General features: G+C 40.4%; 1 protein-coding gene across 3 annotated transcripts in view; it reads left to right on the top strand.

Annotated features, from left to right (window-relative positions):
- Nucleotides 1-16,764, top strand: part of LOC106563143 (erbin) — a 137,250-nt gene that overhangs the window by 12,462 nt on the left and 108,024 nt on the right. For all 3 annotated transcript variants that reach the window (XR_001319187.2, XM_014128409.2, XM_014128408.2), the window contains exon 2: nt 15,639-15,717. The gene's annotated coding sequence lies outside the window, so the exon portion shown is untranslated. The remainder of the gene's footprint in view (nt 1-15,638; nt 15,718-16,764) is intronic.

Raw genomic sequence — 16,764 nt, 5'->3', positions numbered from 1 at the left:
GACGAGTCACTTTAGCAGTCACTGGCAGGTCTTGACATGGGATTCAAATCCTAGGAAAATACAAACAAGATTGTTTTGGTTTTATTATGTCCCAAAGCGATTACATGGATATATGACAAAGCTGTATGATTTATGAATAGCAAAGGGATGAAGGAGATCGACACCTTTTTATAAACTAGTAAACACGAGCTGTTCTGTTGTCAATCAAAGAACAGTAAATGGCCTATGCGTGCGACTTTGTGGTTGGCTATAGGCCTATGAAAAACAACAGAAGAAAATAATGTGCCACAAAACAGTTAAGTGGATTTCATCCCATTCGTACATGGGACATGTAAATTCACTCACATGAGACTAGTGTTGACACAATACCAGACTTTTGACTTTGATGTATGCATTTAGCATAATGAATCAATTATACAATCTAACATAATGGTAAATCTCTATTGATAAACTGGGTAAATGAAGATGTAGCCTAGGCCTATTCACAATACAGGTGAATGCATATTCAATAGGAGTGTGCACTTATTGAGTTGAGGTTGTTTTGGCTGATATCATCTGTATCCCCATAAAAATCTATTTCTCTTCCATTTGGGACTTATTTTAATGTACTGATCAACAACATTTGCATAGAAGTAGCTTATTTTATTAAAGTGTGCGCTGTAACCAGTAATGACATCATTAACGAGGCAAGAGTGTGGCCCATCAGAGTCCTATTCTCTCTTTCACACAGGGAGAATCTCAATTGCATGCTCCTTGCAGCCTCCTCATTCTCAAAATCCATTGGATGAGAGCCAGAGGTCCCTCCCCTCTGATCTTTTTTTAAGGAGGCGAGAAGAGGGTACATGAGTATGCATTTCAGACGCTGCTGGCAATAGATCATCTTTGGGAGAGACATGAAAGAGGGCACAATTAAGTGAATTAAAGTTTTGGTGCCAATCAGCATATTTTGAGTTATGGTTTGCATATTATCACAAAGTACTAGGGTAGGCCGTAGGCAGACCTGGCTCTCGAAAAGAGAGTGCGGACTGAACACAGCGCTGCAGATTTCCTCAAGATAAAAACGTAATATTCAATATCTGTAAGTTAGACTATATATTAGCACTTCGTATACTCGTGGTAATAACATTCAATCTGGATAACTAAACAAATCATAAGGCTTGAGACGTATCGATTTTAAATATTACGAAAACGGGCAACACTCAAACATGAAGGACAGTTAACAAGGAGAATACATCTCCAAAAGAAAACGTGACTCCTCGATGGATACAGACGATTTATGCTTTTCACCACCGGGACTGGTAAGGGTGGAAAGCAATCTGTTAAGGTCGCTAAATGACAAACTGGGCGTACTTGAATTAGTCAGTAAAGATATTTAAAAAAAGTTTGTGTGTGTATCCCACATCTGTTGCTAGGGGGTAAGGATGTTAGGGACAATATATGCTTGAGAAAAATGTAATGCAATGGCAGTCCTGATTTATAGGTAACAATCATATCAAATTATGATTTGTCACATGCGCCAAATACAACTTACAGTGAAATGCTTACTTAGAAGCCCTTAACCAACAATGCAGTTTTAAGAAAATACCTACCAAAAAAGTAAGAGAAGAATAACAAATAGTCCAGGTAGACATTTGATTAGCTGTTAATGAGTCTTATGGCTTGGGGGTAGAAGCTGTTTGGACCTAGACTTGGCGCTCCAGTACCGCTTGCCATGTGGTAGCATAGAGAACAGTCTATGGCTAGGGTGGCTGGAGTCTATGGCAATTTTTAGGGCCTTCCTCTGACACCGCCTGGCATACGGGTCCTGGATGGCAGGAAGCTTGGCCCCTGTGATGTACTAGGCTGTATGCACTACCCTCTGTAGTGCCTTGCGGTCGGAGGCCGAGCAGTTCCCATACCAGGCGGTGATGCAACCAGTCAGGATGCTCCCGATGGTGCAGCTGTAGAACCTTTTGAGGTTCAGAGGACCCATGCCAAATGTTTTCAGTCTCCTGAGGGGCAATAGGCATTGTCATGCCCTCTTCACGACTGTCTTGGTGTGTTTAGACCATTCTAGTTTGGTGATGTGGACACCAAGGAACTTGAAGCTCTCAACCTGCTCCCCTACAGTCCTGTTGATGAGAATGGGAGAGTGCTCGGTCCTTCTTTTCCTGTAGTCCACAATCATCTCTTTTGTCTTGATCACTTTGAGGGAGAGGTTATCCTGGCACCACATGGCCAGGTCTCTGACCACCTAGGCTGTCTCGTCGGTGATCAGGCCTACCACTTTTGTCGTCAGCAAACTTAAAGATAGTGTTGGAGTTGTGCTTGGCCGTGGAGTCATGGGTGAACAGGGAGTACAGGAGGGGAGGGGCCCCCGTGTTGAGGATCAGTGTGGCAGATGTGTTGTTACCTACCCTTACAAACTGGGGGTGGCACGTCAGGAAGTCCAGGATCCAGAGGAAGGTGTTTAGTCCCAGGGTCCTTAGGTTTGTGATGAGCTTTGCGGGTACTATGGTGTTGAACGCTGAGCTGTAGTCAATGAATAGCATTCTAACATACAGTTGAAGTCGGAAGTACATACACTTAGGTTGGAGTCATTAAAACTCATTTTTCAACCACTCCACAAAATTCTTGTTAACAAACTATAGTTTTGGCAAGTCGGTTAGGACATCTACTTTTGTGCATGACACAAGTAATTTTCCCAACAATTGTTTACGGACAGATTATTTCACTTATAATTCACTGTATCACAATTCCAGTGGTTCAGAAGTTTACACACACTAAGTTGACTGTGCCTTTTAAACAGCTTGGAAAATTCCAGAAAATTGTCATGGCTTTAGAAGCTTCTGATAGGCTAATTGACATAATTTGAGTCAATTGGAGGTGTACCTGTAGTTCAAGGCCTACCTTCAAACTCAGTGCCTCTTTGCTTGACGACATAGGAAAATCAAAATAAATCAGCCAAGACCTCAGAAAAAAAATGTAGACCTCCACAAGTCTGGTTCATCCTTGGGAGCAATTTCCAAACGCCTGAAGGTACCACGTTCATCTGTACAAACAATAGTACCCAAGTATAAGCACCATGGGACCACGCAGCCGTCATTCCGCTCAGGAAGGAGACACGTTCTGTCTCCTAGAGATGAACGTACTTTGGTGCGAAAAGTGCAAATCAATCCCAGAACAACAGCAAAGGACCTTGTGAAGATGCTGGAGGAAACGGGTATAAAAGTATATATATCCACAGTAAAATGAGTCCTATATCGACATAACCTGAAAGGCCGCTCAGCAAGGAAGAAGCCACTGCTCCAAAACCGCCATATAAAAGCCAGACTACGGTTTGCACCTGCACATGGGGACAAAGATCGTATTCATTTTTAGAAATATCCTCTAGTGGGATGAAACAAAAATAGAATTGTTTGGCCATAATGACCATCGTTATGTTTGGAGGAAAAAGGGGGAGGCTTGCAAGCCGAAGAACACCATCCCAACCGTGAAGCACGGGGGTGGCAGCATCATGTTGTGGGGGTGCTTTGCTGCAGGAGGGACTGGTGCACTTTACAAAACAGATGGCATCATGAGGCAGGAATATTATGTGGATATATTGAAGCAACATCTCAAGACATCAGTCAGGAAGTTAAAGCTTGATTGCAAATGTGTCTTCCAAATGGACAATGACCCCAAGCATACTTCCAAAGTTGTGGCAAAATGGCTTAAGGACAACAAAGTCAAGATATTGGAGTGGCCATTGCAAAGCCCTGACCTCAATCCTATAGAAAACGTGTGGGCAGAACTGAAAAAGCGTGTGCAATCAAGGAGGCCAACAAACCTGACTCAGTTAGGCCAGCTCTGTCAGGAGGAATGGTCCAGCATTCACCCAACTTATTGTGGGAAGCTTGTGGAAGGCTACCTGAAACTTTTGACCCAAGTTAAACAATTTAAAGGCTATGTTACCAAATACTAATTGAGTGTATGTAAACTTCTGACCCACTGGGAATGTTATGAAAGAAATAAAAGCTGAAATCATTCTCTCTACTGTTATTCAGACATTTTACATTAAAATAAAGTTGTGATCCTAACTGACCTGAGACAGGGAATTTTTACTCTGATTAAATGTCAGGAATAGTGAAAAACTGAGTGTAAATGTATTTGGCTAAGGTGTATGTAAACTTTCAACTTCAAATGTAGCTGTTCATTTTGTCCAGGTGGGAAAGGGCGGTATGGAGTGCAATTGAAATTGCATCATCTGTGGATTTCTTGGGGCGGTATGCAAATTGGAGTGAGTTTAGGGTTTCTGGGATAATGGTGTTGATGTGAGACATGACCAGTCTCTCTTTTTTAAAGCACTTCATGGCTACAGATGTGAGTGCTAAGGGTCGACAATATTACGCATATTAATTGTTAATGGCTTTGTTAATTGTTAATATTAGTTTTTTTTAATAGCTTCTGATGGGTTCTGACTTCTAAACTTGAAATATCCTTGTTCCTGGTACTTAGGGACAGAAGGGAATGCAGAATGTTTACATTCTGTCTGAACATGTTATTGTTAGACATCAGGTTTCCTATGGAAAGGAGAAGGTCCACAATCTGGTACAAGTCAACAGGACAGCCATGAGTTGGGGAGGAGTGACAAATTTGGGCCGAGGTCAGATGAAGTGAGAAAGAACATGCATCACTAAAGTCCTGTCTTGCATCAGAGATGTATTGGCTGTCCAGATGTCTGAGGAGACTCAGCATATGAGGAAGGTTTAAGTAACAGTGCTTGTGTGCATATGGCTTTCTGTTCAGCTGTCTGACCCATTGGGTGACTAAACTTGGTTTGAGCTTTTCCTAGTTGTCTGTTACGTTATAAATAAAACAGAGTTAAAAACTAACACTATTTATAAAGCAAATTGAGGTGAGAGCATTGGAAATGCTTTTAGTGGTTGATCTGCTTCTATTCTGTGGTTGGCACTGTGCTCTTTTTGAAGGATGTGTCCTGACCTCTCGGGGGGGCCTAGGGATCCGGGGGGGCGGGTAGCTTGCCGGTCACTGGGATGACAACCCAACTTGGGATGGGGAGGGGCTTTAGCGGGTGGAATAGTGGAGAACAATTGGAGGGTTACTTAGTAGCAATGTAAATATCATGGTGCAGCTATATGGACACTCAATCACTACAGTATGGTACTTTTTAATGGTACATTTACAAACATATATTATGATACAAGTTTCAATCTATTTATCTCATTATGGTAACTGGTGAAATAAGTATAGCCAGTTGTAATTGTAATCGCTTAGGAGATAGTAAGAAAAGACAAACAATATTTACCTGGCTTAAAGAGAAGTAATATCTATTGTTTACGGGAAACTCATTCAGCAATTTTAGATGAAGTGTGGAAAAAGGACTAGGGGCGTGAAATATACTTCTCCCATCGGCAAAATAAACTCTAAAGGGCTGATGTTAATTAACAGCAATTTTGATCAGAATGTGCGAATTGTCCAAACAGATCCGAATGGTAGATGGATTATTTAAAATATATTTTTGGGCCATAAACGGATATGGCTCATTAATCTTTACGAACCAAATAATGATGACTCACGTTTCTTTGAAAAGTTCTACACTACCGTTCAAGAGTTTGTGGTCACTTAGAAATGTCCTTGTTTTTGAAAGGAAAAACACTTTTTTTGTCCATTTTTAAAATAATCAAATTGATCAGAAATACAGTGTAGACATTGTTAATGTTGTAAATGACTATTGTAGCTGGAAACGGCAGATTTATTATATATATTTTTTGGAATATTGACATAGGCGTCCAGAGGTCCATTTTCAGCAACCATCATTCCTGCGTTTCAATGGCATGTTGTGTTAGCTAATCCAAGTTTATCAGTTTAAAAGGCTAATTGATGATTAGAAACTCTTTTGCAATTATGTTAGCACAGCTGAAAACGGTCATGCTAATTAAAGAAGCAATTAAACTGGCCTTCAGACGAGTTGAGTATCTGGGAGCATCAGCGTTTGGGGGTTCGATTACAGGCTCAAAATGGCAAGAAACAAAGGACTTTCTTCTGAAACTTGTCAGTTTATTCTTGTTCTGAGAATTGAAGAGCAGCGCAAACTGGCTCGAACCAGAATAGATAGTGGGAGGCCCCGGTGCACAACTGAGCAAGAGGACAAGTACATTAGTGTCTAGTTTGAGAAACCTACGCCTCACAAGTCCTCAACTGGCAGCTTCATTAAATAGTACCCGCAAAACACCAGTCTCAAAGTCAACCTTGAAGAGGCAACTCCAGGATGCTGGCCTTACAGAGGAGATACTTTTTGATGCAGTTAAAGCCGTTATGTCTGGGGAAAACGGCTCGATGGCGTACCAGTGGAGGTATATCTAACTTTTTTTATATACTCAGAGGACCGTTAATAGCATGTTTTAACCACTCCTATGTAAATGGTAGATTATCGGACACACAACAAGGTCTGATTTTCATTATTACTGGAACAGGATACAAGTGGTAAATATAAAGATCCAGTCCATTTAAAAAAATTGGAGGCCCCTTACACTTCAGTGTTGTGATGCAAAATGTATAGCGCATAGAATTGAAAAGGAATGGTCAGATATTATACTTTTTTACATGGACGATACTTTGAAGAAATATAAAATAATACTGGAAACAATAGAACACTATGAAAAATCTGGGAAACCAGGCCTGCTATTCATAGCTGACTTAAAGGCTTTTGATAAAGTACGACTGGAGTTTATATATAAATGCCTGGAACATTTTCATTTTTGAGAATGTCTTATAAAATGGGTTACAGTAATGTATAGTAACCCTAGGTGTAAAATAGTAAATAATGTCTACTCAAAGTTTTAAACTGTCGAAGTTAAACAAGGTTGTCCATTATCGGCTTATCTATTATGGCCATCGAAATGTTAGCTATTAAAATCAGATCCAACAATAATATCAAGGGGTTAGAAATCCAGGGCTTAAAAACAAAGGTGTCATTGTACGCTGATACATGTTTTCTTTTAAATCCGCAATTTGGATCCCTCCACAGCCTCATAGAGGATCTAGATACTTTTTCTAACCTCTCTAGATTACAACCAAATTATGATAAATGTACTATTACGTATTTGATCACAAAAAAATACAACCTTTACATTACCGTGTAGTTTACCAATAAAATGGTCTGATGGTGATGTGGACATACTCTGTATACATATCCTGAAATAAATTAATGCTCTCACTCCAATATATTTGAATAGAAAGTTATCAAAAACAGATAACATCTTGCTACCATGGAAAGTAAAATGGCTGTCTTTGTGGAAAAACCACCCTGATTTAGTCATATCCCATTTTACCTATTTTCTTATTTTCCTACACCTAGCAAAGTTAATTAAATTATATGAGAAAAAATATTCAATTTTATTTGCAATGGCAAACCAGATTAAATTAAACAAGCCTATTTATATAATTTAATATGAATTCAGAGGGCAGAAATGATTTAAATATTAAAGCATTAGTTCTCTCACTTAAATCCGAACTGGCAAATTAATAAGAATGTCTCACCCCATTTTCAAGAATGGACTTTTCCCCTTTATTCAGATTACACTTTAAGGAAGAAAATCATCTCCCAAATATCACTTTAAAAAAAAAACAAGTCATAGAAAGTTGGTTGCAATTTCAATATAAAGTATCTTTAGAAATTATATCATAAATAGGGTTGGTGGAGTTATGTCACACATGCAGCAAACAAAAAAATATATGGAAATGTCTGCTCAACTCAATTACAGCCAACTAATTGCAGCATTACTGCAAAAATTGAAATATTCCATATGTGTTATTTCATAGTTTTGATGTCTTCACTATTATTCTACAATGTGGAAAATAGTAAAAATGAAGAAAAACCATTGAATGAGTAGCTGTCCAAATGTTTTGACTGGTACTGTATAGCAAAAAAATATATAACATTTAAATATTACATTTACATTACATTTAAGTCATTTAGCAGACGCTCTTATCCAGAGCGACTTACAAATTGGTGCATTCACCTTATGATATCCAGTGGAAATATAAAAAAAATTAATAAAATAAAAGAAAAAATATAAATGCAACATATCAAGTGTTGGTCCCATGTTTCATGAGCTGAAAAAAAAGATCCCAGAAATGTTCCGTACGCACAAAAACCTTAATTCCCTCACATTTTGTGTGCGCAAATTATATTTTGATTCAGTGTATCTATCACCCATTTATCTGCTGCCTGTGACAGCAGCTTTGGAACCGTTGGATTTTTCTATCTGCGTCCCTAAGAATAAGCACAAGTCTGCTCTCTCTCCCATACTCCCTCTCTCTTTAATCTGAATCACTTTAGAAATGACATTGAAACCCCATTCATCATCTATGGGGAGTAGGGTCTGGCCTTTTCGACTGCTAATGTATAAATGTCCCCCCTGTAGCACATCAAAGTGACTGTTCCCCTGTGGCTCCTCTCTAGAAATGGGGCCTATTTCAGTCATTTTGGCTTTGACATTGTCAAGTTCACTGTCCACCCCTTTCACTGATTCCCTTTACATCTGCCCTTTATTCAACTCATCATCAGCCAGTTAACTGACATTTATCAAATTGGAAGTCATCAGGAGGCCCAAGAGAATGCTTTTATCTCTATGTTCACTGGGCTGTGTGGCTTTGTCAACAAAAGCAATACAAAAGCAATACATATGCATAGTGTGACAGTTACTTTTTGCTCCTGGTCTCAGTGGGCGTGGGGGAGTTTTGCCCCAGCACTAGGTCTCAACAATGAGTTGATTAGTAAAAACAGGTGTTATAGGCTAGCGCTAAGCTCGACTTGGACAAAAGCCTGCATACACTCACAGGGTTGAGAGTGGAGATGCACGATATATCGATGAACATACCGGAATTGCTAAAAATGCCAACATCGGTATCGGCCAATGTCTAGTTTAACGCCCGATGTGCAAAGCCGACGTGCGTATCTATATAACGTAGGTACATGACGTAATGACACCATGTAAAAATGTGCGCTATATGTGCATCACAGCATTCCTAAACTAGCCCACAATGTCTGCTGTGTGGATCGAGCAGTCAAGCAGTCATTTGAAAGAGTAACATTTCAGCGAGACAACTCAAAGGCGAAATCCATTAAAGCCAAGATAATGGAATTCATTGCCCTTGACAATCAACCGTTCTCTGTCGGGGGTAATGTTGGCTTTCGCCGACTGGTCGAGCACCGGTACACACTACCAAGTACACTATTTAGTCCGATGTTGCCCTGACGGAGTTCCACAGTAATAGCGTCACTGCTATTAGCTTCACGACATGCATACTATGGAACGCCGTTTGGGTCTTTGCGTGTCAAAGGTACAGTAGCACTGTCAAAGTGACAAAGTCTGCTAGCAAGCACCGGCCACGAGCGATGTGTTTACAATACCGAGTTGGTAATAAAGCATCTTTTGTTCGACCGCAACTTCTGGGGTGGCTAGCTTTAGCTTGGTACCTAGCTAGCACCAATACAACCAGCCTGAAAACAATGACCAGTAGAAACTGCAGTCATTTTCATTATTCTTAGCAATGATTTAGGAATCCTTGTAAGTATTAGCTAGGTTGCCACTTGTTGTTCGCCTATTGAAATTGAACTTCAGTTCATGACAATAATTAGCTAGCTAGCTACTTAACCTTGTTGCCCAAAGCTAACGTTATAAGCAGCCAGCTCGCATCATCTGGCCAGTGACGCTCGACCGGACTGGCTTATCTGTTGTGAAGCTAGCCACAATAAGGATTAGGCACAATAGTGGAATTTGTGGTTTACGCCTTCAAAATAAAATTATATTTTTTGACATGCAAAGACCCAAACGGCGTTCTATAGAAATCCTGGTTGAGAATGAAACAACTGAAGAAATGAACAACAAAACGGCACAGCAAGTAAGTGAAAGAAATAGGTTTTTATTATGTTTTACTGCTAAGGGGGACTTATGTAAATGCCAACAAAATAATTGTTTGTTGTGTGTGTGTGTGTGACCTTTATTTAACTAGGCAAGTCAGTTAATTAAGAACAAATTCTTATTTACAATGACGGCCTACCCCGGCCAAACCCGGACGACGCTGGGCCGATTGGGAGTCCCGTAGGGCAGCGCACAATCACGGCCGGATGTGATCGAGCCTGGATTCGAACCAGGGACTGTAGTGATGCCTCTTGCACAGAGATGCATTGTCTTAGGCCGCTGTGTGTGTTTTGTGTGTTAACTATTTAACTGTACTAGAATGCTTAAAAGGCCACTAAAATGTTTAATATCTTATCAATATCGTTTTTTTGGGCAAGGAATATATTGGATATCGGTATCGTCCAATAATATCATAGGTGCATCACTAGTTGCGAGTACACTCTGCACTATGGTAAAGCACTGAGTAAACAAATGCCCCTTTAAGGTGTTCAGCCTATTAACTCCTGTGCGGCCTCGACATCCAGCGAAAAATCATATCGCCATTAGCATAACAAAATGTAATAATAAAAAAAAATATATATATATCGTTTTATAGATACACCTCTCCTGAATCGAACCACGTTGTCCGATTTCAAAAAGGCTTTACAGCAAAAGCAAAACATTAGATTATGTTAGAGGAGTATATCGTAAAAGTAGCCACATAGCCATTTTCCGACCAACCACATGCATCACAAATAACCAAAAAACAGCTAAATGCAGCACTAACCTTTGACAATCTTCATCAGATGACACACCTAGGACATCATGTTACACAATACATGCATTCTTTTGTTCGATAAAGTTCATATTTATTTATAAAAACAGCATTTTACATCGGTGCGTAACGTTGACTAACTATTTTCCCTCAAATGCATCCGATGAAACAGAGCTACAATTTACTAAATTACTATTCGAAAACATTTTTAAAATGTAATATTGTCATTCTAAGATTTATAGATGAATATCTCTTGAAAGCACCTGTACTGCCAGATATAAAAATAACTTTACTGGGTAATCACACTTTGCGATAAATGGGGATGCGATACTCAGAACAATAGGCTAGCAATAGCAATAGGCTAGCCATCTTGGAACAATCGCATATCACATCTAGTCTTGTATACTATTGTCAATAATCCCTTACCTTTGGTTGTCTTCATCAGAAAGCACTTCCAGGAATCCCAGGTCCACAACAAATGTATTTTCGTTCGAAAAAATGACTCCTTTATGTTCCAAGAGCTTGTTCTTGTTAGCGCGTCTGAAGGCTGATCCAAATGCTTCGTCGGCCACGGGACAGCCATTTCGAGAAAAAGCATTTTTCCCCCATTTAGGTTCGTTCAAACATGTCAAACGTTGTATAACATAAATCTTCAGGGCGTTTTTCAACAAGAGAGCCAATAAGATTCGAGGGGGACGATTGCATTGTGTTTCAAAACGTTTCGAAAGGGGAGGGTAACCAGGGGCGCCGGCGTCATAATGGTGATGGCCCTCTCCGTGTGACCACGTTCCACAGCGTCTCATTCATTCAGTTTTAACAGTAGAAGGCTCAAACCAATTTGTGAAGACTGAGGACATCTAGTGGAAGCAATAGGAAGTGCTCAATGAACCATAGCTCATGGTGTGATTAATAGGCAACGTGATGAAGTTGAGTTCGCAATTCGGAATTCCACTTCCTGTTTCCATCTGTCTCGGGGTTTTGACTGCCATATGAGTTCTGTTATACTCACAGACACCATTCAAACAGTTTTAGAAACTTTAGGGTGTTTTCTATCCACAAATATTAATTATATGCATATCCTAGCTTCTGAGTTTGAGTAGGAGGCCGTTTAAAATGGGCACGAATTTTTTTCAAAAATCGCTTTAGCGCCCCCTATCCTAGGGGAACGCCAAGAGGTTAAACACCAAGTCGATTTGAAGTACATATTGTAGGCCTTCTGCTACTGTCCCTGAGTCAAGAGAATGGCAGTTGGCCAGTTTCACTTGATGGCTGGCTGGTGTAAATGGAAACCACATAGCTCCAGCTCCCTAACTTAACTCCCACCCCATGTAGGAGCATAGGGTGTCTTTAAACCAGGGCAGTAATTCACTGGAGTTTGTGGAATGCTATTTTCTCATTGCTGTGGGCGGGTGGTTGTGTTCGGGTTGCCGAAGGAGGAAAGAGCAATCAACATTTTAAAAAGGTTTTCATTGTGTGTGTGTGTGTGTGTGCGCAAAGTCAGCAGGGATGGGAATGGTTGTTGGATTAGTGAGGATAGAGCCTTGTTCTCTGTAGGACTCGGACACATGATGGTGTTAAACACCGGTCGCTCCACTCAGACTCAACGGAAGCCCTGGGTCAGACCAGGACAGCTCATCTACAGACATTGACCCGTATGTTGCTGAGGAGACTGGGCTGTTTGATTAAAATGGCCAACAGCAGGATTCTATACAGTAAAAAAGGTATGTTTATTGATAGGCCTATGTCTGAGCAGATCAGTGAAAAGCGGCCGATTAGCACTATAGTGTTCTCAGAAATATTGATGCTCACATTAAATGGCGGCCCATTTTGCATTTCTGGGCTTCTTTTGGGTGTGCTTTACCGTAAGTCTCTTTGTAAGACATTTCAGAGAGTGATACTGGGACAATAATGGAGAAGAGCATTTGATTTGTTTGTATACAGAAATGAGCCCGAGGCATTGAGAGATTTGTTTACGTCAGTTTGTAGAAGATAATGATGTGTGTTAGAGGGGTGAAAGCCTTGGTAGCTGTACACAAGGTGTTGTTGAAAGAGGCAACACAAAATCCCCTTAACTTGGCTGAGTTGGGCTAAATAAACAATTATCTCACAGATGACAGTGTCAGAACTAACCATTAGATTGAAGTGATGACTCCTAGTTCCATTGCTCTTATCATCTCACACCTTTCTGAATCTGTGCATTATCTCATTTTCAATAGACTGTGTGCAATGATGTTGAATTCAGCATCTTGTGCTGAATATTCTGTTTGACGTGCTGGTTGTTTGTTTGCCATCGCTCGCCACACCATCCGATTATGCCTCAATGCGCATTTTGAAAAGTAGTCAGTAGCCCGTTTTAATATCAGCCAAAAACCCATTCTTGGTAGGCATTTCGCAAGATTTTGTTGACTTTATAATATAACCCTAATATTTGTTGGGAGGTGTCAGTTTGTGTAACATTTGACATGCCAGTCTGTCAAATTGAACTCACATCTGTGCACTCTGCCTCTCCCTACTAATTTGCCTGCCTCTGTGACCCACTTTAGAGAACATCTGTCTCCTCCCTCTCTCTCCCTTCCTCCCCTTTTCACTACTACTGCATGGCTGTGACATATTCACAAACCCAAATCCTTATTTTATATTGAGTGCCTACACAGAGAGACAATCTAGGAGCATATTTATGCATAAGCACACCACAATATTACATGTAGCCGAAACACGTGCCAAGACTGACACAGACAGGCCTATGCAGTACACACTGCGTCCATTGTAATGGTAGGCTTTCTCCTGCTCTTCCCCTCACCACACTGTCCTCCACTGCAGTCTTGCCTAATGCTCTGCCCTGTGTATGTGATGGTGTCTGCTAGATGCAGGTCAGACAGACAGGCTCTTATTCACTTCACAGCACACCGGAGGGAGAGTACTACAGTAACCCCATTGTACTTGTGAGTGTGCAACTATGAGTGGCGCATGCGTGAGTTCTTGTGTTTTTGCATATATATGCACTGTGTGTATATTCTGTAGGCCTATAAATGGATGCTGCGTGTGTGTGGCCACAGTAAATCCTTAATACATGACAGACATAAAAGCCCTCCGGAGGAAGTGGAGCAGAAAGCAATAAGTGGCGATGATGCAGCCCAATAGTGTGCTCAGCTGACTGTGAGAGTCAGGGCCTGTGTGCAATTAAAACCCCTCACACACATACACACACTGCGTTGGGCTGCACTGTAGCTCCATTGTGCTGTATCGGCACAGGGACAGTCGGGGTGTGGGGATGAGCCCAGGGCTGATTTGGGTTTGTGTCAGATCAGCTGGCAAGGCAAAGGGCCGCAATGACATGAACAGGCAGACAATACTGGCCTGATGTAGGGCATGCTACGCTGGGCTAAGAGGAATGATCATTATCATCCCAGGGTTTTTTCTGCATCAAAAAGGGGCTTAGGTAGTGGGTGTAGGAGGGGGTGTGGCAATGGGCGCGCGGTCGGCCCGTTGGCACACCTGAATTTTAGAGAACATTTTAAAGCCCCCCCCCCATTTTTTTTTGTGTGTATTTTTGAGCCAATTTCCTTAAATTCTACAGACTTATCCATGGAGCTGAGAACATTTAGCAGTTTTTAAGCTCATTTTCTGCAGTTCCATGCATTTTGCAACTGCCAATGCTGTTATTTTTCTAACAATCAATTCTGCTAAATTGTTTTGGGAATTTTTCTATTCTTTATTTTGGTGATTGTTAGTTCACAACGATTATATTATTTACAAATATATAATGTCAAATATATAATGTCATGCACATTTCTCATCCCACTCCCTGCCTTAATCATAATAATACAGCTATTGTCATCCATCTGACATCTCACAAATGTTTCATTCACCAATAGTCTATTCATGCATGTCCTTACATGTCCTTACAATGGGCTAGTTAAATTTCCATTTAGCTCACATGCATTAAAGATAGCTTATTAGGTTACATTGACTATTAAATCAAATTGTAAACACAGCTTACCTTTGTGTTTTTCTAAATGTAATTGTTGGCCAAGATATAGGTTATTTTGTATATTTTAAGTTTATTGTAGAAATTCAATTGGGGGGGGGGGTCACAAAAGTCAATATGCGAAACGACACCAAATTAAATGTTGACCTATGCACTGCCTCAGAGCTTTCAATTAAGAACAAATTCTTGTTTACAATGACGGCCTACTGGGGAACAGTGGGTTAACTGCCTTGTTCAGGGGCAGTACAACAGATTTTTACCTTGTCAGCGCGGGGATTCGATCCAGCAACCTTCCGGTTACTGGCCCAACGCTCTAACCACCAGGCTACCTGCCGCCCCAGCTTCAGAGTGGGGGATGGTGAAATCCTGGACACCTAGCTCCGGAGTATCACTAGATGATATTAGGATAAAGTGAGCTCTTTTTCAAAAGCCTTACATCAGACCCCCCTATCTTTCTCCATATTGGTTTAAGTAGATAAAGGTAACTTGGCTCAGATAATCCTGCCTAATCAGGGTTTTTTTCTGCATAGAAAAAACTAAGTTGTAAACTTAAATGACTAAAACCAGATATGTAGAAAAGATAATGGACCTATATTTTTTTTTATGAGAACTAACAATCCCTAATATTAAAAGCTAGACAGCGAGAGAGAATCAAATATTCATGGCATGGGGGCCCCTGTTGATTTTGTTTTGTTTGAGTCACTCAGATAGCATAAACTGTAGAATTGCAGGAAATTAGCTTTAAAACGGCAGTTTGTTCTCTCCACCGCATGACAAAATGTATAGAATTGCATGTAAGTAGCTTTAACAAAGCAACATTTTGTCACTACGGCCAACAGGGGGGCCTCTAAAATGTAAAAACCCTACTAATAAGATATGGGTAATGGGCCAATAACAGGTCATTTAGTCTTAACGCTTAGATTGACAAGATTTTACCCGTAAGTGCATCTGTACTTAACACAGCGAATCTGCTTATTCCCTTCTCCAGATAAGCACCTGTGCTGCTGTTGGGTCTCTCACCTGCCATCAGCTGGGATCCAGGGGCCTAAGAAGTCATAAATGACAAGGTAAGAAAAGCATTGCAGTGTAGACCGACCATGTTTATATTTTCCTGTTTACTATAGTCAACATTCCGATTTGCTGGTTAAAGCCATGTGTGGCTACTATAAGTCATACAGAGATGATAAGCAACCTACTGGGCTTGACTTTGATCCGTGCTCTGTACAACATAGCTCTGGATAACATCGTGACTCTGAACAATGGTGGCATTGAATGATAAAGAAGCGTTTTTTTGGGGCAACCTCCATTTGTTATCTGAGTGCCTATCTTTCCCAGATCCTTCCTGTAACAATGCAATCCAGGGATTCTCCATAGCCTAATCTGCATAGCTAGGGCCTTATAAAATCAGTGTTATTCACAGAATCCAGACATTAAAACAGAATTCAACAATATTGAAATATTTGTTGAACTTAGTAGGAAATCGACTAAATGTATTGAAGTTATTCGAAAATTAATACATTTTCTAAATACCAGTGCGGTGTCGATGTGCAGGGCTATGAGGTAGCCATGTACATATAGGTAGGGTTAAAGTGTGTGTGTGTTTTTTTAATTTGTATATTTATTCTTTATATACAGTTCTGGGGTCAGTGCAAATACCATATTTACAATGTGCAAGGATACTGGAGTGGTAGGGGTAGATAAATATATTCCCTACTTTAATCAACCAGTCCATTTTGAATATGTGATAAAGCTGTTGTGATTTGGCAAGGAATGTAGCTTGTCTGTAGTTTTGTGTATCCCTTCATTTAAAAAACGTTTGTATAGGCAGTCATTTCCGTAGGCTTATGGGAGCTTGGGTGCACAGCATACGTGTGTGTAGAGCAGCGGTTCTCAAACTAGGGGTTGAGACCCAATGTGGGGTCGCCTGATATGAAAATGGGGTCATGGGAGAATTTCCTAAATCCTGGTTTAATATTATAGCGTCTTTTGACTCAGTCATTGTAATGTTGTTAACCTTAATCTAAATGAAAATTATTAAAATCCAAAAGTAAAAATTCAACCAGAGAGTGCCCTTAGATCATGGGGAAAAGACGGTACTTGACCGTTTCACTTGA

The sequence above is a fragment of the Salmo salar genome, chromosome ssa11 (assembly GCF_905237065.1).
Source record: "Salmo salar chromosome ssa11, Ssal_v3.1, whole genome shotgun sequence".
NCBI classification, from domain to species: Eukaryota; Metazoa; Chordata; class Actinopteri; order Salmoniformes; family Salmonidae; genus Salmo; species Salmo salar.
Note: the sequence above shows the minus strand (reverse complement) of the source record. Positions and strands in the feature narration are given on the sequence as shown.